At 38.3% G+C, this 20908-nt stretch overlaps 1 long non-coding RNA gene across 1 annotated transcript in view; it reads right to left on the bottom strand.

The window, feature by feature from the left end:
• Window positions 1-1295: 1295 nt before the first annotated feature.
• LOC309661743 overlaps window positions 1296-20908 on the bottom strand; it is a 58907-nt gene continuing 39294 nt past the window's right edge. Inside the window, exon 3 of the long non-coding RNA XR_014264242.1 lies at window positions 1296-1514. This is a non-coding gene — a long non-coding RNA (uncharacterized lncRNA). The remainder of the gene's footprint in view (window positions 1515-20908) is intronic.

Raw genomic sequence — 20908 nt, 5'->3', positions numbered from 1 at the left:
ACTAACTAATAAAAGCTCCAGGGATAAGAAATTAAGTAGACCACAATCCATTAAGTTATAATAAGCTACAGAGTTCTAAGGAAATTCAAATGAGGGCAGTTTGTTACACAACGAATATTATCATTTTGTTGCCTGTTAGTTTTATACATAAGCTATGTGCTAAGACATAACGGCTTTTTAGCTGACAATTTTCTTCTTACTCTGACAATTAAGAAAAAAAATTTCTTAAGTGATACAACATTCTTAGCCTAAATTAAATGGAAGATACACTGTGTATTTTTTATTGTGGTAAGATATACATAACAAAAAGTTTAGCATTTTAGCCACTTTTAAGTGTACAGTTCTGGACATTAACATTCACATTGTTGTGCAAACATCACCACCTTCCATCTCAAGAACTTTTTCATCTTCTGAAACTGAAACTTTGTCTCCATTAAAACACTTACAGTCCATTACTCCCTTCCCCTGGCTCTTGGCAACCATCTAAATTATATTTTTCATAAGAAGAAAAAAGTAATTTCTTCTCCACCTGATGAATCTTCTTCAGGCCACACCCCATCAGCCAATTGCAAACCTGCTGCAGACCTTTACAACACTCTACTCTTAGAGCTTCTCATTCAGAGCAGACTGTGATTTAAAGATATGAAATGCTAAATATAGAATAAATTACATAAATTTTAATATTCAAAAAGTTAAGCAAACAAAATTTAATTCTTCTAAAAGAAGCATGGATATGTAATCAGAAGTAGAAACTATGTCACTGATGTAAAACAGTTATGATTCCAAAGAATCCTAGGGATCTATTGTCCATAAATTACAAGGGGCCACATGGTGCCCAAGGTCCTGTTGGAGCAGGAACTCAACATATCCCTCAACAAGTCCTCCACAGAGAGACTCTCCATTACATCTATTTTTACATGTTCAGGGTCTTTCAGAAATTTCAGTTTATCAGAGGGCACAGAGAAAATGAATTTGCTTTATTTAAAAATGCTGAGGCAATATAAACTATTGTGTTTGTTATAAAACAAAAATAAAATCAGTTGTATGTGACTTATTTATTCCTTAGACTTCACACTATTTAAAGGAATAATGGGAAGACATTTTCAATATTTCGCTACATTATAAAATTGTTTTACTTATTTCATAAATTAGCCATGGACGGTGTATTCTGGAACGTCACATGTGGCTTACATTCAGTGGAAACATTTTCAAGTAACTTAGGAGGCTCTGGTTCTATACTTGATCTGACAGATGGGCGGAAACATGCAGTAACTGGCATAATTCATAGTCCGACAGACTGCTTTTCAATAAAGCACATACCCAGATGCTTTCCTCTCGTCGATATTGCTTCCAGTTCCTCCCGCCATCGCCGAACATCAGGAGGTAGCTGGTCACCCAGTCGGAGCTCCCGTATCCTCCCTGGGTGGCCACAGCTGTGACCTCCATTCTTTCTCCAAGGTCAATCTGCAGCCACTGGTATTTATTTGACACAAGGGGAGACCAGCCACCAGCTCCTTTTTGTGGGAATAAAAATAAGAAAACCGGTAAAGACAGAGAAATCTTTGAAATCTATATTAACCTGTAAGAATGGGGTCATAAATAAGATTTATGAAAATCATAGTTTCAAATTCTGCATTATATAATGCCTCAGAACTATACAAACACACTCACATACACACACACCAACACAAAATAAAAACACAGGTTAAATGTAAATGGATGAAGCCTATATTAATTGTTTTGTTTCTTAGTTCATAACCCCTGACTCTCTGGTATTGGGGTGTCCCGCTAAGTGAAATTGCTTAATGTAATAGGTGGACAACTAAACACCATGCCATTACATCAGTGCTTGGAACTAGTGTCGTTACTGGCTTCAATGCATGACTTGCCATTTGTTGGACATAAACAAAGGGCAAACCTTCCTTTGTTGGAAAATAAACTTTCCTTTGTTGGAAAATAAAGCTAGAAAACCTTAATTCTGGATTCCCAGCATGAGGAAGTACAATGTTGAATGTTGGGATAACAAAGATGGCTATGGCATAGCCCTACACTCAAGGTGCTTACAGACTCATAGGAGAAGCAGACATTTCAAAGAACAATTTGAAATGCAATATGGGAGGGGTGGAGGTGAAAGTGATTTCTGTGCAGGGAGGAAGAGTTCTAAAAAGGTAGCAAGGAGGGTGAGAGAGAACCCAGAGGAAGTGAATGAGGAGGAGTTTCTCAGGTATTCAAGACAATAGGTGCAGAGTGGAAATTACTGTGCTTTGTTTTCTCCAGTGCCTGTGAGACACCGAAGAATTAGGGATACCTGTGAATGTATGATTGATATATCTTGTTCTTCTAGTTTAACAGAAACATGAGTTTTGAATTTGGATTTAGATGTCATATTAAATTTTCTGAATTTAAATTATTATGCCATATAAAAATTGGGAAACAGGTTTGAAAGGCATTCTGGAACTGATATTTTGCTAATTATCCATGTCTAGAAAACACAGTGTCATGTAAACAGTCCCTAACACAAAAAAACTAGCTTTAAAAAAAATTTTCCCCATTGTCCTGACATCTAATTTGAGGCTCTCATAATAAGGTCTGACACTTTAGACAACATTTATTATCTTTTTTATTAGGGGCTATTATTAACATCCATGTCCTGTTTACAAAAGCTGTCACGACCAAGTACATGTCAGGAGGTGTGTGACATGGTTACAAGACAGCTCAAAGGAAAATGGAAGTGGAGCGCTTACATCAGGGTGTGGAGGTGAAACTAGCAAGTGGGCACATCTGTTGCTTCACTATGTCCTCCACTAACGGCACTACGTGTGTAACCCTTAGCAAAATTTAAAGCTTACAAATTCTTTAAAACTCAAATTCTTTCTAAGATTTCCTCATTTCCTGCAATCCTTATTCCAAAATTCCAAAATTTCCTCTCAACCACAAGCACAATGTCTTTTCCTTTGATCCACATCTTAAACATGCCACAACTCTGGCTGTTCTGTAATGCATTATTAAACTTTTTATTTTGAAATAATTTCAGATTTACAAAGGAGTTGCACAGATGGGATAGGGAGATCCTGTCTACTTTTTTCTCAGTGTGTCCTAATGTTAATATCTGACATCACCATGGTACTTTGATCAAAACTAAGCTATTAACACTGGTACAATGGTAACAAAATGACAAGCTTTATTTTGATGTCTCCAGTTTTTCCACTAACTAACTCCCTTTTTCTGTTCCAGGATCCCACATTGCATTTAGTCACCTTGTCTCCTTAGTGTCTTCCAACCTGTGATAGTTTTCAGTCTTCCTTTGTCTTTAATAACAAGATTGATCACCACCCAACACCTCCCTGCTACTTCTACTGATTTGTGCAAAGGTCCCATCTAATGTTTGATGAATGATAAGTCCTTCTGGGTTCTAGCTGAGGGTTAACTAACAGTCCCAAGTAACATTACTCTGCAACTGCCTGTAATTTTATAATAATTGCCAAAAGAAGTCAGAAATTAGGTGTTGGCTTTTAGCTGATCATTTTAACTTAAAGGTTCTACATTTGAAGTTTTATATGAATCAGTTTCAATCTCTGAGAAACTGCTAAATGTCCTGTATTCTTAGTATCAAGGTTGTAAAGAATGTACTGAAGATACTTCTTCTTTTTGCATTTCACAATCTTTCTCTGTCATCTTTCATCTCTCTTGAAGCGGGAAGTATCATCAACACGGGCACCACATGTACAGAAACGCAACAGAGTAAAAAGCGTCAGCATGCTTCCAGCATCTGCCCTGGGACCAGCCTCTCCCACAGATGCAGCCACGTCTCTGTCAGCCACTCTTCACCATCTGCAGGTAATCAACCTTGAACATTTCATATTCCTTACCTGTGGTGAGAAGGTGCTACTGGTATGCAAATTAAGCTATCTGATTAAGTAGGTACTCTGATAAAGTAATGAAACTGCAGAATTCCCTGTGCTGCAAAGCAATTCATTTCAGCTGGGTAACACAGCCACGGCGTAATCCCCAGACCCCTGTAGGGTGATGATGTTGAATTACTGTGTATTTGCCCATGCACGCAGTCCACTGGGGTAGATGCCCATTTTTCTAATGACTGGAAAAAGTGGGAAATGCACAAACATAACCTGAGGACTGTTAGGGAGCCCCGAACAGTTTTACTGACGGGTAAGGGAGATCACTGTTCTGTAATGGAAAACAAAACAAAATACACTGAAACAACATTAAAGTGGGTACGCTTGAGCACAGCCGCCCCACCAGCTCTTAGTTGCAGAGCAGTGGTTCTGAAACTGATCAGCCTGCATTATTCAATGTTGCAAATCTTCAGTAAATTCCCCCTGGGAACCAACACCCCCTGAAACAGAGCCCAGGGATTTGCAATTACTGTTTTGGAGTCACCAGTGCTGAACCCACAAGAAAGGCACTTGCCCTCCCACCCAGCTCTTCCCCTGACCACACCACAGACTGTCTTTTTCCATTGTCACCGTCCTGTCTCCTGCCTCAGCCCCTTAGTTGAATAAAGTGTCACAATTCATACAAAGGAAAACATGTCCAGAGGGTCTGACTTGCACAGAACAAGGTTCCACAGCTTAGGACACTGAACACAAAACATCCCTCCCAGCAAAGTGTGATAGGTATGCTTTAGGGCTGCAATGAGAATTCAACGAGAAGCTGTGTTAGAGCATCTAGCACAATACTTTCTCTCCCATACACGATCGCAAGACGGGAGACAGTCATGGTGAAAGAGGGGTGACATCCAGAGTGTGGGGCATTGCAGTCTTTTCATTACTGAATGGCCCGTTACCTGCCACTTTATACTAGATAAAGGAGAGAAAATGAGGAAAGCCAAAACTTGTCACAAGCATGTGATGTGTTCAGGACCCTCCCAGATGCTCTAAGTGCTACCTCACAACTCCTCCATGCACCCGGCAAGTGGGACGGGTGTTACAGTCTCTGCTTTGCAGACAAGCAAAAAACAATCATTTTAGGTTGGGGTGAGGGTATTTTGTTAAAGCTTAGCTCCCTTTTCATTCTCTACCCCTTCTAAGAACATATCCCTGTGATGTGTCAGTTATTCAGTATTGTTTGCTCATCAATAGCAGACTGTCTTTTATAGTGATACACTGGCAGATATATTGGAAGGTTTCTGTCTCTAGTTATGCCTGCGTGATTGTTTCCCCACCTTTCGTTGGCTCAGACACAGGCAGTGACTTGTGTCTTTGGGGAGAGGAAAGGCTGAACAGGAAACTCTCAGCTAGGGCCTTAATTATTCTGGTCACTGATCAAGATGAAAATGACCCCTGCCCCTGGTGGCCAGGGGGCATGCACTGTCATAATGAGTGTCAGCTTTGTGCAGAGGGGGAAATTACCCAGAGGTGGAAATTACCCAGAGGTGAAAAGGAGAATAGCTCATGCCTTCTTCAAGTTGGAACAAGGTCCAGAGCAGAAAGATACCAAAGGGAGCAAAGTCAAGTGGGATAATCTGAAGTGAACAGACTAACCTATCTCCAGGGCATCTAAATGTCAAGCAAGTAAATGGCTACATTGAAACTGTAACCAAGGGAAGTTTCCCTCCAAGATCTTCATTACATCGTCTCAAATGGGAGCTCATCAAGCTCTGTGTATTTCTTTCCTCACTTAAATGCATCTTAATTCACAGAAAACTCATTCCAGATTCCAGGCGGGGCTGGGTGAGTGGGGAGAGGGTGAGATAAGCAGGAGTAACAGATGTTCCCAGGAAAAAGGGGCCATAGGGCAGCAGGCCCTGGGGATGCTCCCTGACCATCCCACTCAGAGATCTCTGGGGTTTATATATTGGTGTTTTTGTCACAACCCTGCCTACATTGCTGAGGGAAATTTAAGCATTTGCTCCAGCTCTGATTTCTTAAGGAGCAATTCCAACTATCTACATATACCATTTCTGGCTGTCAGGATGTAAAAAATGCAGAAATCCTCCCTCTGGACCTGTCTAGGTAACCTCTGATTCCCTTTCTGCTGTGCTTCCTGCAGTCTGCTAGCAGCCTGAGCAGGAGACAACAGGTAGTTTTCCAAAAAGTGCATCCATAATGAAAAAATCACACAGAGCTGCCTAATTGTAAAACAGATTCCTCTACTAAATGCAGACATACCCAGTAATGGTTTTGTAAACAGACAATTTAAAATTAAATAAAAAATAAGTGTATACTTGTTAATTTGTGATTCAAATTAAATGCCAGTGATATTAAAGAAAAAAAGTACAGTGTGACTGTTCGCACGTGACTCCCTTAAGTTCTGTGTGCAGTGTCCCGAGGGACAACTTTCAATGCCCTTGGCAATTAACATTCATCGCTGCAGCTCTTTCTGCATAAAATAAACAAAAATCCACTGCTACTGTGTGTTTTGTTTTGCTTCTCTCATAGACACTCCTGACCAAGTTTTAAAGAAACACACAGTAGAGAGGCATTCAGATCTGAGTTGATCTCAGGCTTTGCAGTTCTTATGTGTTTGAAGTTCTGTATTGACAAGACTATAAGATGATTTTGCTAATTTCTCACCTTAGAAATAAAATACGAATTGCCCAGCAAGCCTATAAACCATCCGAACATGTACTAAATACCTCATTCATGACTGAATAAAATGTATGACCAAGTTTATTTGTGCATCTCCCGGGAAATCTTCATGTTTAGGAGAGATGCAGCTCTGAGATCTGGTCTAATTCTATAAAAGCATCATTGTGCATCTTTCAGAGGCCCCCTGAGTTATTCAGAACAGATATGATTCCAGATCATTCTTGAGGCCACTCAGAATAGCTGCATCTCCCTCTGATATGTAGAGAACAGTGGGGAATCCAGGATGCCCAGAAAGGCAGGAGGCCAGGCGTTCTGCTCCAAGGCCCCCACCACTTCCCAGGGACACACCGTTACTCTTCTTAAGGCAAGAGCTCCTTTTTCTTTTTAATTAAATTCAGTGTAGGATCATGTCAGGAAATGCAAGGGTGAGATGCTTAGAAATAAAACCATGAGTACTAAATTATCCATCCATACTTGACTGCTCAGTTAACCAGAAGCCTTTGGAAAAAAAGTCCATTGATGGTAAAACTTACATTTTCTTTAGTGATGTTATGGAGCTGAATTCATCACAATTTGTAAGCACACTGTGAAAGCCTTGGATAAAAAGAGATATGTACAGACGAGCTGCTATACAAAATAGAGTGGTAAAATGAGAATGCAAAAAGGATAAGGTCTGAGCATCACAAAATGTAAATACTACTGACAAAGGTGCATTTTTTGGGGGGTAGGCATTCATCCCCAGCAAAGTATGGCATTATTTTGTGTCGGAGAAAAGCCTGCTCCACTGGATTTCCTTGGAGGAAACACGGCAACAAGGAAGAGTCTACTGCAAGGATCACAGGACAGAGAGAACAGGGAACCCCTGAAATACCATCTTCCAGTCAGCCCCTAGTCCAGAAGCTCCTCATTAATGTTCAGAGCAAAGGTGGGAGTAGCTGACCACAGGGTCCACTGAGATATTCCATTAGCCTTTGCCACTGGCTGTGGCCTTCCTGGACCAGTCTCTGTGCCACAAGTTAAACCAGAAGTTCAAGACTCCTGTGTGCTTTGGTCATTAGTGATCCCAGATGCCTCATGAAAGGTTGCTAATTGAACCTCACCCCTTTGGCAGGATTGAAGGTCACCTCACTTGGTACGTCTTTCATCAGTGACTCCAAACAAGAAAAAGGGAATATCCCTACAAGAGGCAATGTAATTGCATTGGATGAGTAAAGCAGTATGTAATGGGATAAAATATATCTCCATAGGGATGCCAATAATATTTATTAAAAGTGGAGGAAACAAAGACATCATGGTGTATGTCAAGGATACATACTGTTAAATAAATAATTTTCATGAACATTTTTGTATATTATACATGATATAAAAGTGATTACTTTGGAAAAGAACAGAGTAGAATTTGCTAGACAACTATTTTTGAATTTGGATAGTGCTTAGAAGGGCTTCCACATATCTTTTGGGAAGTTGCCAAGTACGTCATAGGCAGTACTTACTTTTGGAAAAATACTATGGCAAAATTGTGGCCACCATAAGATACTTACTGGGCAGATAATAAACACAGACATAATTTTGCAAGGATAAACTGTTGTGTTTTTCATTCCTCTCCGGTAAATCCTGTTAGCCGGTGATCATTATCCCATGAAGCCCTAGCGAAGCCAGGGAGGGCAAAGACCAACTAAGAAAATAGGAAACAGGACGTGTGATGTCTCCCTCTTTGGCAGGAAGAAGAGATGGGAACCCAGACGATCGTGGGAAAGAGAGGAAATGGAGGAAGGGTAAAAGGTGGTGGGAGGGTGATTCAGACACCTTGCTCAGGAGCGAAGTCCCAGGGGGATCAGAAAAGTGAGAGGAATAAGCAAGCTGTGGAAAGGCTTTGTCTTGGCTTCCATTTGGAATTTTGGGAGATCACCTTGTAGGGGGCTGTGTAGTCATTACTAATGGTTGCCAACTATTTCCCTTCTTCTACCTTCCAGGCACTTGGAGGATTGCGATTTCCACGCCCCCTGGTGGTTGGGTGGGGCTATGTGACCAGTTCTGGCCAACAAGCTCTGAGTGGAAGTGATAGGTTACTTCTGGACTAAACTGCCAGGACAAAACCATTTGACGATCTTTTTCCCCTTGGTATGGTGAACCAGACTGCCCACAGGCCATCAAAAGGGGGCACAGAAGTGAGATGAGAGTCTGACTGGATCTGAACAGAAGGTCAACTTGGCAAAGGCAAATTAAACCTGTAACCAAGGCTGCTCAGGCTGGAAACCAAATGAGACTCATGGTCAGGCTTCAGGGAGGCAAGAAGTGACATCGCAAAGATCCCGGAAGGGACAATGACCTGTTCCCTGGGAACACGGTCTTACCAAGAGGTAAATCCGCCACAGGCTTCAGGAGCAGGTGCCAAGTAACCCTCAGCGTTAAAAGCAGACCAACTCCCTTCAGCAGATAGCAAGGAGCTGAGCCCCAACGTGAGAAGCCCCACCATCCAGCTGCATGAGGGCACCAGCCCTTCTGTAAACCCAAACACTGTCTTGGAAAGAAGGAGGAACAAAGAAATCTGAGCATCCCTGGAAGATGCTCACCCATTCAAAAGAGTCCACTGAATTCAAAAGAGACTGAGGATTGCCTTATTCTGGGGGTAGTGCTATAATTTGGGCTACTTGGTAGAGAGAAATGACAACATTGCCTCCCTGAAGGTTGTTGACAACGCTGAAAAACACGTTTGGTTTGTTCTGGTTTGTCTCATCTAGCATCTTAGGTTCTATGGAGGTAACCTGGAGACTCCAGACCTTGAAAAGGACCATGGGAAAACCTGAGCAGATGAGTTCTGTGTGACAACTGTACAGCAGGGTCTGCACGAACCCTGGGATTTGGGGGCTTCTCCTCTCACATGCTACCATCAGGCCGTGATTTAATAAAGTTGCATGGTCACCAAGACAGTGCTCTGTGCTTTAGTACATGGGTGTATTTTACATGGATGCTATTACATTTGGCCTGTCCACTGCACTCAATACCCACAGTTGCATCTGCAGGATCATTTGTTAAGAAAAATCGGAAAAAGAATGTGTCTTGGCCCTAATAGGTCTAAAAACTTTTAGGAAGCACAGATAAACAGAATGAAAAATCTGACATCCAGAGGCAAAAATTCCCCAGTACATTCATATGCCTTTATAAAAATCTGGTTTGCAAGCCCTTTTATTGCCATCTGAATTGCTCAGACTAGTATTTGGGAATACTGACCAGTTCTACCAGGCACCTAGCCTGTGAATAAAAGATAGAAATACTGGAGAACTACGATTTTATGAAAAAATATGAGGGACAAGTTTATTATTATAAGATTTGCATCAAACATTTTTGATGTATTCAGTAATATTCTGATTTATATCAGGAGTTGATATACGTCTAGATATTTTAAATTATTATTCACTCTTTCCATTTTCTAACATTTCTTTGTTAAAAAACAGTGAATTTTACATCATAGCTTATTTGGGATATTGCAGAGTCCAAATAATCAGACGTTCCAGGTTATAAGAAAATATTTAGTGTCTGATGCCCAGGCCTAAGCATTTTCTCCTAATCGAATCATGTGTATTTATTTCCTGCTAAAACCTGGAGTATTAACTTGTACTAGTAAATGTACTTCCTAAAGTGAGAAATAAATATCTTAACGCTGAGAATTGTTGCTAATATGCTCAGCCATTAATTGTATTGGGAGCATTAGACAAAATCTTTCCTGGCTCCACCAACACATAAGTCTGTTGTGAGGAAATATGATCAATGTCTCGGTACGGGAAAGGTGAAGAATTACAAAGAGAAAAGAAAACATCCAGTCAGTTCAGCTTGTCTCCATCTACTTTCTGTTTGCAATACACAATATGGTAATCTGATATGCCATTTTTGATCAAGTTAAATTTAAAGCAGTCTCATTTCTGCTGTCAGTGATGAGTGGCTTGCCGCATTAGTGGGCGTGATTTTCAGCATCTGGGCCATGGATGGAGTTGTCCCTCTTTCTGGGGATGATTGTTTATGCAAGCACTTTGGGGGAACAAAAAAGGAGAACAAACTGTGTGTACACTTCCTCCTAATCAATCTCAATCAGCTCTGGCCAGACCACTCATCTCACCACCATGCCTGCGGTGACTAAAGAGGACACGTCACGTGGCTAAAAAGAACATGTTATCCGGAGTTGGAAAGCAGCATCTGAAATGCTAAAGCCAGTTTCATGAAGGGTCACCTACAGTAACAATAATTGTAAAAACAAAAGGTTATTTTCACATGCAAGATCTAGAATGAAAGTCCAGCATGGTTTACTCTAAGGTAGTTTTTTTACTTTTGGTTTTGGTTTTTTAACTTTTGTTTTGAATAAACTTGGATAAACTGCATAAAGTTCCTTTAGGAGATTTTTGAGAAGAAAAAACTGAAGTCAATATTATAGCATGTTCTTATTTAGAATACACAGATTTCAGCAACCTTGATTTTATATGAGAAATATTAGGTCACTTGTAATTCTAGGAAATATCAATTTAATATTGATGGAAAGAAATTCAGCTAATAGGAATAGTCAAACCCAATTTGACTGTAAAGATGTAAAGCTTCAAGAACTTTACATTTTTATCTAATGGCATTAATTTTCTTGAATAGGTATATGAATACATGTACGTGTCTGTGTTTTACCCCTTAAAAAAAATCCATCAGTTCTGAAAAATTATACATTCAGGCATTTCCAGTAATTTGTGTTTCTCTGTATACAAAGGTAAGGTGTATGACCTCAGAGGGGATACTTTGCTAAATGTATTATCTGGAACCCAATCCCAGACTTCAAAATGGGAATGCTAGAGGAACCAGACTAGAAATTTCAAAAGTAAACTCCAGGAGCACTTAGTCCAATGTTGAGTGATGATACTAGCCCATTACTATCTCTACCATAACCAACAATTCCATTAGGGAGCTCACAGAAAACACTGGCAAACAGGTGGTAACATGCTCAGGAATCATGGTTTTCAAAGATGCAAGGTCTGCATCTCTCTGCTTTGGCCCACCTGTCCCTAGAAACGCCTGGATCCCTCCTAACTTCTCTGCTCATTCCTCTTAATATCCTTCGTAGACTTCTTTCTTCTATTTATTGCAAAGTCTTTTCTAAGAAATATTTTACTACTTTTCATAAATTAATAGAAAACAAAATAAATACATAAACTGCATAAGTAAAAAATATGTAAAAGAGAAAACATGAAATGTGCAATAAGTTCTAGTCAATTAATTAACATTTGTTATGTGTTGAATCAGTGAAGTACTTTAAAATCATCAAATGCCTTAAAGTTTGAATTATTTGGCTTTGGGGGGTTATACAGTGGGTCAAATTTATATATATGCACACACATACAATCAAAAATTATGTATAGACTATTCTCTTACTACCTTTATGTATCAGGTAGATGAATTGATCAGCTGCTATGTATAAAGTTCTTGGTGGAAGCTGTGATATTTGAGACATTTCTAATTCTTAATGAACATTCTAGAAGCGCAATGACTTATGGGCAAAATAAGAAACTAGGGATGTAAGACAGACCACCTTCTTTAAAACTTCCAAATACCACAACACAGACCAAGGAAATTTTAACCATACAATCAGGGAGTCTAACATGATTTTCCTCACTAGATCATACACAAAATATTCCAAAAAGCTAAAACTACTATATATGAAGCATCATCGCCCTCATTATATTCATCCACATTTCATACTATCCACATTTTACATCATAATAATATAAACTAAAGTGAACTAATATGATCTCTAGCATTTACCAAGGCAAAGGAAATGTCCATAAAGACTCTGGGATGCTGGCTTTTAACAGAAAACACATATAGATAATCCTTCAGAAGGAATATTGATAAATTGTGCTGTCTAAAGCATGCTTTAGAAATGGGTCTGAAATCAGGTGGTAATATCTAGGGATATTTAGTGAAATGTACACTATATGCAATCAGAGTAGCAACAACCATTAAAAAGAAACCCTCATCAGTTGATTGCCACTCTTAAAATAATTAATTTAAATTTGCAAAGAGAGTAGTTTAAATATAAAAGATAAGCTTTGTACTTACCATTTTATAATGATGGCTTATAATATTCTGAGTTATTAGTTTTTTAATTAAATATAATGGAAATAAGTTCATCTTAAGCTTCAGGATTTTCCCTTCTAATGTTTATAAACTTCCCAGTGCCACCATATTGATAGCACTGGAGGCCTGAATCATAAAGAGACTCTACACATGCAAATTAGAAACACAACACACAAGCCCCTCGGGCCTCTTTAAACTAATTAAAGATGGCTTACTTAGTTTTTACAATTTTAGGGAAACCACTGGAAAGTTTAGATGTTAAGCTGATATTAGAATAACCACCAGACCGAAAATGGGTAATTTGATAACTGATCTTCTTGAAATCTGGTTTCAATGAGAATATATTTTTACTGGGGTGCTAAAAATGATTATGAATGATGCTTTGAGGAGTAAATATCTGGCCACAAAATGCTTTTTCCTGGGAAAAGACCATGAAGCTGGACAATTAATGGACATGCCTTCCCATCCTGAGCTCATTGAATTTCTTCACCTGTGTTCTTACTCTTCCCTGCCAATCTATTTGATCACTTACTAGGTTCCCAAATTTGATCCTTAAGGACACAGTAAAGCTCAAGCTAGACTTTAACTCTGATCTTAGAAATGTCAAAGAAAGGGAGGAAAACACTCCATTCCTTAGTATTATCTCCAGAATTTACAGCAGTGCGTTTACATGGGACACAGTTAATTTTAACTTTTACTTTCTGAATTAATCTTTCATTTAAAAAATCTATCCCTTAAAACAGTAGCAAAACAAAAGCAGAAATAGAGACACAGACGTAGAGAACAAATGTATGGATACCAAGGGGGAAAGGGGTGGGGTGGGAGGAATTAGGAGACTGGGATTGACATATATACATTATTGATACTATGTATAAAATAGACAACTGATGGGAACATACTGTATAGCACAGGGAGCTCTACCTAAGGCACTGTGGTGACCTAAGTGGGAGGGAAGTCCAAAAGGGAGGGGATATCTGTACGGGTGTGGCTGATTCATTTTGTTGTGCAGTGGAGGCTAACACAACATTGTCAAGCAACCCTACTCCAATAAAAGTTAATCAAAAAAAGTAGCAAAGCATTTGAATTTGAAGTGTATGTATTCACTTATTTAATCCACTGAATTAGTATTTGTGCAATAGAAGAGGTAATTCACTGGACAACATTCAAGTAGCAAAAATGGACCTTTCCAAAAAGTAAGTCATTAACTCCCTTCCCACTAATAGGAAGGGAATCTTTATTTTCAGTGGCAGCCTTCACCTGGTCTCCTCCCAGGCCAAGTCCTGGGAATGGAGTCATTTTCCCATGACATCCTTTGGCAGCCTCACATCTCGCAAACATCACGCGGTGGCCTGTTCAGTTTTCCCCAGTGGCTGCAGCACTGGCTCCTTCTTGTGTTGTTGTAGTTATTCATGACCAGCGCACTTGACTAGTCACCCTTCTGTCGCCGGTCCTAAAACTAAAAAGGGATGATAACCCCGGAAAAAATCTAGACTCCAATAATTCCCTTCTCATAAATCTTATTGATGATCATTTGCTGGCAATCAACAGGGAAGGAAGATATCAAAACAAACCAAAAAATGGATCATAAGCAAGAAGAAAGCTAGCAGAGGAATACTAGCAGATATGATGAACCTGCTGCTTTCTTCAGTTTCATTAAACTCAATATAATTAAGTTTTGACCTATAAGAAGGAATATGAACTAAAAATGAATATAATTCTCTCTGGGAAAGAATCAGCGTGGATTGACAAGAAGACAGCTGCAGACTCACCGTCTCTGCGATTAAGGCTTGCAAAGCCAGGGCCGTGGCTGCTGGACCGCTCTGAGGAGCTGCTGAAGGAAGCCCGGGGGAGGGCAGACTCCAGAGGAGCGTCACAGCTATCTGGGGGGAAACACCACGTGCGGGTTAATACACTGAGTAAAGCTTTCCTGTCCTCTCTTCCTCTCTTCTTCCTTCCCTTTTACTTTCCTTTCCTTCCTATTTCCCTGCCACCCTCCCTTCTCTTCTTCCTTAATTTCCTTTCTTTTTAGTTAACAGGCTAGGAAAATGCTAGAGCCTGTGGCAAACATCAGTCTTGATCAGAGGTGTGTTAGTAAACATTGAACAACAGGCTCTTAAGGAAAATTAAAAACCCTGATTGGCAGCATTTGCCACTTTCCATGGTGTAAATACTCGTACCATGGCCAATTCAAAGCTATCAACGTGATGTCACTGACCAGGAAGTTGGAAAAAGAATCATTATATAGTATTTTCACCACGCAGACACAAGGTATGTAAATCACCTCAAGAGCACTGATAACAGCAAGATGACATAAAATAAAGTAGGAAGTGGTGAGTTTTCAGAATGTATTACTTTTGTTTTAATATGATTTAATTAATTATGTTTATATAATTTAATTTTTAATAATGATTGTATTCTCATGCAAAATTCATGAAAAGTTAATGATTGGCTCTTGCTAGCTGCTAAAAATTGGTTCCAGCACGTCACTCCTAAATGGGAAAATATTAAAAGTATTTCCTTGAAAATCAGAAAGAACACTTTCACAGACACCACTGTTTCTATTGAACATTGCACTGAAAGTCCCATCAGTACGTAAGAGAAAATTTAAAAATTAAAAGCACAAAATTGGATAAAAAAGAGCAACCGTTATGGTTTCCAGATGATACGATTATGGAGGTAGAAATTCTGAAAGTCATTGGCTAGCTTAACAATTCATTATACAAAAGCTGATAGTATTTCTAAACTTATCCATAGTTAGAAATTAAATAGAATAGCAAATACTAACAAAACATATAAAGTAGCTAAGAATGAATCTTACAGAATTTGCAGGACATTTATGGAGATTATTATAAAAATTGTATTGAAAGATATTAAAGAAAAACTACATAAATTCAGACTACAATGATTGCAAATAGGAAGACTACTTTTAAGGTACTGGTTTTCCCTAGCTTGATCTAAAGATTCATTAGAAGTTCAATCAAAGCTCAAGAGGGTTTTTCACAGAACTTGAAGCAGTGAACCACACAGCTCAGGGGTTCTTAACATGTGGTACAAATATGATATAGGGGGTCTGTTGAGATGAATAGAAAAAAATTACATCTTTATTTTCACTAACCTCTAGCTAAAATTTAGCATATTCTTCAGTCACAAATGTAGACAAACCAGACTATATTCACCAGTGCCCGTACATATGTTACCAACATAAGTTACAGATATTTTAATAGCAATCGTTGTCACAGACATCTAGAAATATTGTTTATGGTCCCCTTTACTTCAAAATAACAGTATTTATTAAAGTCACCACTAGATCTTGTTTTTGAATGCGCTAATAACTAAGAAGACACTATGTTACAATTTCTAGTACATTGATATCAGCATTTCAATATAACTATTTACTTTGTAACCCTATGTATACATTTTATGCATTTACAAGCATTGCTGTGAGAAGGAGTCAGGCTTCAGCAAAGTGCCCGAAGGGTCCTTGGCAAAAGGAAGAGCAAAGAAGCACCCGTTGTGAGTGTGTGCACTGCAAGTACAAAGCTGTTGAGACATTACTGGGGCATTATTAGCCATTCAGAAAATTCCAGAAGATTGGGATCATCCACAATCCACAGTCAGCTGTGCTAACTCGAATGTTAACGTGACAATTTCTCAGGGGACAATTTCCCTGCCTGTTGAGCAGACCAGGCCTGCATCATTCCCCCTTTAGGTAAAGGGGTCCCAGGGATCTAAGTAACCTGCTCAAAGTCACAGAGCTGGTTGAGGGTAAATGAAGATTATCTCCATCAACTGTTTAGCTTGGGAAGCCTGCTCCTTTCCCAGCCTCCCCCACCCCCCCCAGCATGGCTTCCTTCCTGAGTCTCCCCAGATGCTCCCCACTCAGTCCCCTCTGCTCACATCTTTCTCATCTCACCGTATTGGGGTCTCTCCTTTCTGGGTTGGAAACAGTGAGGACCAAGTGTAGATTCTGGAGCCAGACAGGGTGTGGGCATGACATTTACCAAGCTGCCTACTCTTGGGAAGTCACTGGCCCTCCCTAAGCCTCAGTTACCTCATCTGTACAATGAGGATGTCACACAACTGAATCACACAACTGGACAAAGGGGAATCACACAATTCATAGGGTTTCTATGAGGATCAATAGTGTTTGCTTTTATTATTTTCAGTATGGTAAGACAAGTCATCACATAAGCTTCTTCAAAATATTCTATAAGGACGTTTTCCCTATAGAGAGATACAGAAGGCAGCATTCAACGTTCCAAGCCATATTCTCATTTTTTATTCTTTCCTCAAAAGAAGGCATATGAATCTTAGCCTTTAAAAAAAAAAAAAAAAAAAGAGTAAGATGTACTCGCTCTTATGAAGTCATCTTTGCCTTTGAGAAACAATTTTAAAAGTGATCATTTTCTTTAAAACCCTAATTGGTTGTTCCAATTCACTTCCACACAGTCAAATTTGAGAATGCACGTGATCAAAAAACGTGACCATGTCCAATAAGGTACTTGGAAAAGAGCTGCTCTGTGTTTGGACAGTGTTTTCTGTACATTCACTGTGTTTTTAACTAAATTACATTCAAGTAAGGTGAAGTCTCAGATGCCACCCAAAAATCTCCTAAACCATTGTTTTCAATCTGAAATGTCTATATTTTATACTACGATTCCTGGAGCCAAAATTGTTAAGACACAATTTAATTTTCTTTTTCTGGAATCATTAAAAAATATTTGATTTCCACTGAATATTATTCTTATCAATAGTCTGATACATACTATTTCTATCCAAAAAAAAAAAAGATGAATCCTGAAATGCTTCAAAGCTACAACAATTATTCATAAATAATTGTTTTTAACAAACGAGATGGCAAAACAACTGAAAAGTGCAACTATTTACCACTTAGGGGGAAAATGAGGTGAGTACAAGTAATAATCTTGTAAGAATTAACAAATGAAAATAGACAGATAATATTACAGTTCAATAGGCTAAAGCAAGTTTATTTCTCTTCATAATAACACTCATATTAAGAAGAAATTATTCTATGAAATAATCTCAGTTTTGAAATGCACTTATTCCTTCAAAAGTTCAAATGTACTCAGAAGCTCAAATGTTCTCAGAAAAGCTTAGGAACTCTAAAGGGAAACTGATGATCCATTGTAACGTGTCTTGTGGAAAATACAGACACACCGTAATTGTTCATGATTTATGTGTGATTCAGATCAGAGTGCTCGGAGCATCCTTGTGTGCATGCTTCTAGAATAAGTTCTTATGTATTAAATGAGCAAACATTGTCTCAGTAGTTGTACCTATTGTAACATCATTTTAATCAATAGCCTATTGTTTGTCCTGCCAACAGAACAGCTTTATACTGAAATTATTAAACAATATTTCAGCTTCTGTTTTTAAAAATTATATATATATTCTTTTCTCCAGGTAAAATCTTAGAAATTTGGAACTTCCCATAGCTGGGGAAAACATAGTTGCCTTAATCCTCTCAATCTAAGTGACACTATCTGAGTGTTTTCCAGACCCTTGACCTCCTCCTAAAACTACTTAAATCTACCCCCTCCATAAATAAAAAACAGTCCCAGACAAACCTCTTTGGATTACTACAGCTCCTTGGTGATGCATGCTCTTAGTTTCTTCAGAACTTTCAAATCCAGTTTATACACAACTGTATATAAATGGCATCTTTTCAATATGCATTATGTTCTAAAGTAGACTAAAAATTCCTCAGCAAAGAAAATGTCACTTTACTGAATTCATTGATGAGCTCTAGTAGTTATCTGGTAGCACCTTTAGGATTTTCTATGTCTAATATCATATCATCTGCAAACAGTGACAGTTTTACTTCTTTCTTTTCCAATTTAGATTCCTTTTCTTTTTCTTCTCTGTTTGCCACAGCTAGGACTTCCAAAACTATGTTGAACAAAAGTGGTGAGACTGGACATCCTTGTCTTGCTCCTGATCTTAGAGGACATGCTTTTAGATTTTCACTGTTGAGTATGATGTTAGCTGTAGGTTAGTTGTATATGGTCTATATTATTTTGAAATATGTTCCCTCTAGGACCCTTTCTGGAGAGTCTTTAATCATAAATAGGTGTTGAATTTTGTCAAAAGCTTTTTCTGCATCTATTGAGATGATCATATGGTTTTTATTCTTTAACTTGTGGTGGTGTATCACAGCCATTGATTTGCAGATACTGAAAAATCCTTGCATCCCTAGGATAAATCCCACTTGATCATAGTGTATGATCCTTTTAATGTACTGTTGGATTTGGATTGCTAGTATTTTGTTGAGGACAGATGAATGGATAAAGAAGATGTGCTACATATATACAATGGGATATTACTCAGCCATTAAAAAGAATGAAATAATGCCATTTGCAGCAACATGGATGGACCTGGAGATTATCATACTAAGTGAAATAAGTCAGACGGAGAAAGACAAATATCTATTAAAAAATTTGAAACAATAATTCAAATAATTATTTTAATAATATAATACTAACCTTCCAAAACAGAAAGCACAATGTCCAGAGGGCTTCCCTGGTGAATTCTGCCAAACATTTAAGGAAGAAATCATGCCATGTCTCCATAATCCCTTTTAGAAGATAGAAACAGAGGAATACTTTTTAACTTATTCTATGAGGCTAATAGTACCATAATACCAAAACCAATCACAGATATTACAAGAAAAGAAACCTACAGACCAATATTTCTCATGAACACAGATGCAAAATCCTCAACAAAATATTAGCCATCAAATCCAACAATGTATAAGAAGAATTACAGGGAATTCCCTGGCAGTCCAGTGGTTAGGACTCCATGCTTCCACTGCAGGGGGCCCGGGTTCAATCCCTGGTGAGGGAACTAGGATCTCACAAGCCACACGGTGTGGCCAAAAACAAAATAATAAAGTAAAATAAAATAAAAATTTTAACAGATTTTTAAAAAATAGAAGAAGAATTACATACTGAAACAAGTGGAATTTGTCCCAGGTATTCAGGGCTGGTTCAACATTCAAAACTCAGTTTATGTAATCCATCACATCCACAAGCTAACAAAGAAAAATCACATGGTGCTATCGATAGATGAAGAAAAGCATCTGACAAAATCCAACACCCATCCATGGTAAAAACTCTTGGTAAACTAGGAATAGAGTTGAACTTTCACAAATTGATAAAGACTATCTACCGAAAACTTACAGCTAACACCACACTTAATGGTGAGAAACTGGAAACTTTCCCCACTAAGATCAAGACTAGGCAAAGATTTTCCCTCTCACCACTCCTTTTCCACATCCTACTAGAAGTCTTAGTTAATGCAATTAGACAAGAAAAGGAAATAGAAGGGATACAGATTAGGAAAGAAATGTCTTTGTTATGGATGACAAGATCATCTATGCAAAAACTCCTGGAACTAATAAGTGGTTATAGCAAGGTCACAGGATACAAGGTTAAAATACAAAAGTCAATTGTTTTTCTATATACCAGCAATGATCAAGTGGAATTAGGAATCTGAAACACTATGCTATTTACATTAGCACCTAAAAAATATAAAATACTTAGGTATAAATCTAACAAAATATGCATGAGATCTATATGAGGAAAACTACAAAACTCTGAGGAATTAATCGAGGAAGAACTAAATAAATGGAGAGATACTCCATGTTCATGGACAATACTCAATATTGTCAAGATTTCAGTTTTTCCCAATCTGATCTATAGATTCAAGGCAATCTCAATCAAAATTCAAGCAAGTTATTTTGTGGATATCAACAAACTGATTCTAAAGTTTATGTGGTAAAGCAAAAGACCCAGAATAGCCAAAACAATATTGAAGAAGAACAGAGTGGTAGGAATGACACTACCTGATTTCAAGACTTACCATAAAGGTACAGTAATTAAGACAGTGTATTGGCAAAAGAACTGACAAATAGATCAGTGAAACAGAACAGAGAGCCCTGAAGTAGACCTACACAAATATAATCAATTGACCTTTGACAAAGTAGCGAAGGCAATACAATAGAGCAAAGATAGTCTTTTCAATAAGTGGTAATGGAACAAATGGACTTCCATAAGCAAAAACATGAATCTAGACACAGACTTTTTACCCCTCACAAAAATTAATTCAAAATGGTTCACAGATCTAACTGTAAAGCACAAAACTATAAAACTCCTTGAAGATAACATAGGAGAAAATCTAGATGAACTTGTGTTCTGCAAAGACTTTGTAGATACAAAGCCACGATCCATGAA

The sequence above is a fragment of the Balaenoptera physalus genome, assembly GCF_965194825.1.
Source record: "Balaenoptera physalus genome assembly, chromosome: 5".
Lineage (NCBI taxonomy): Eukaryota > Metazoa > Chordata > Mammalia > Artiodactyla > Balaenopteridae > Balaenoptera > Balaenoptera physalus.
This window is presented reverse-complemented; position numbering and strand designations above follow the sequence as displayed.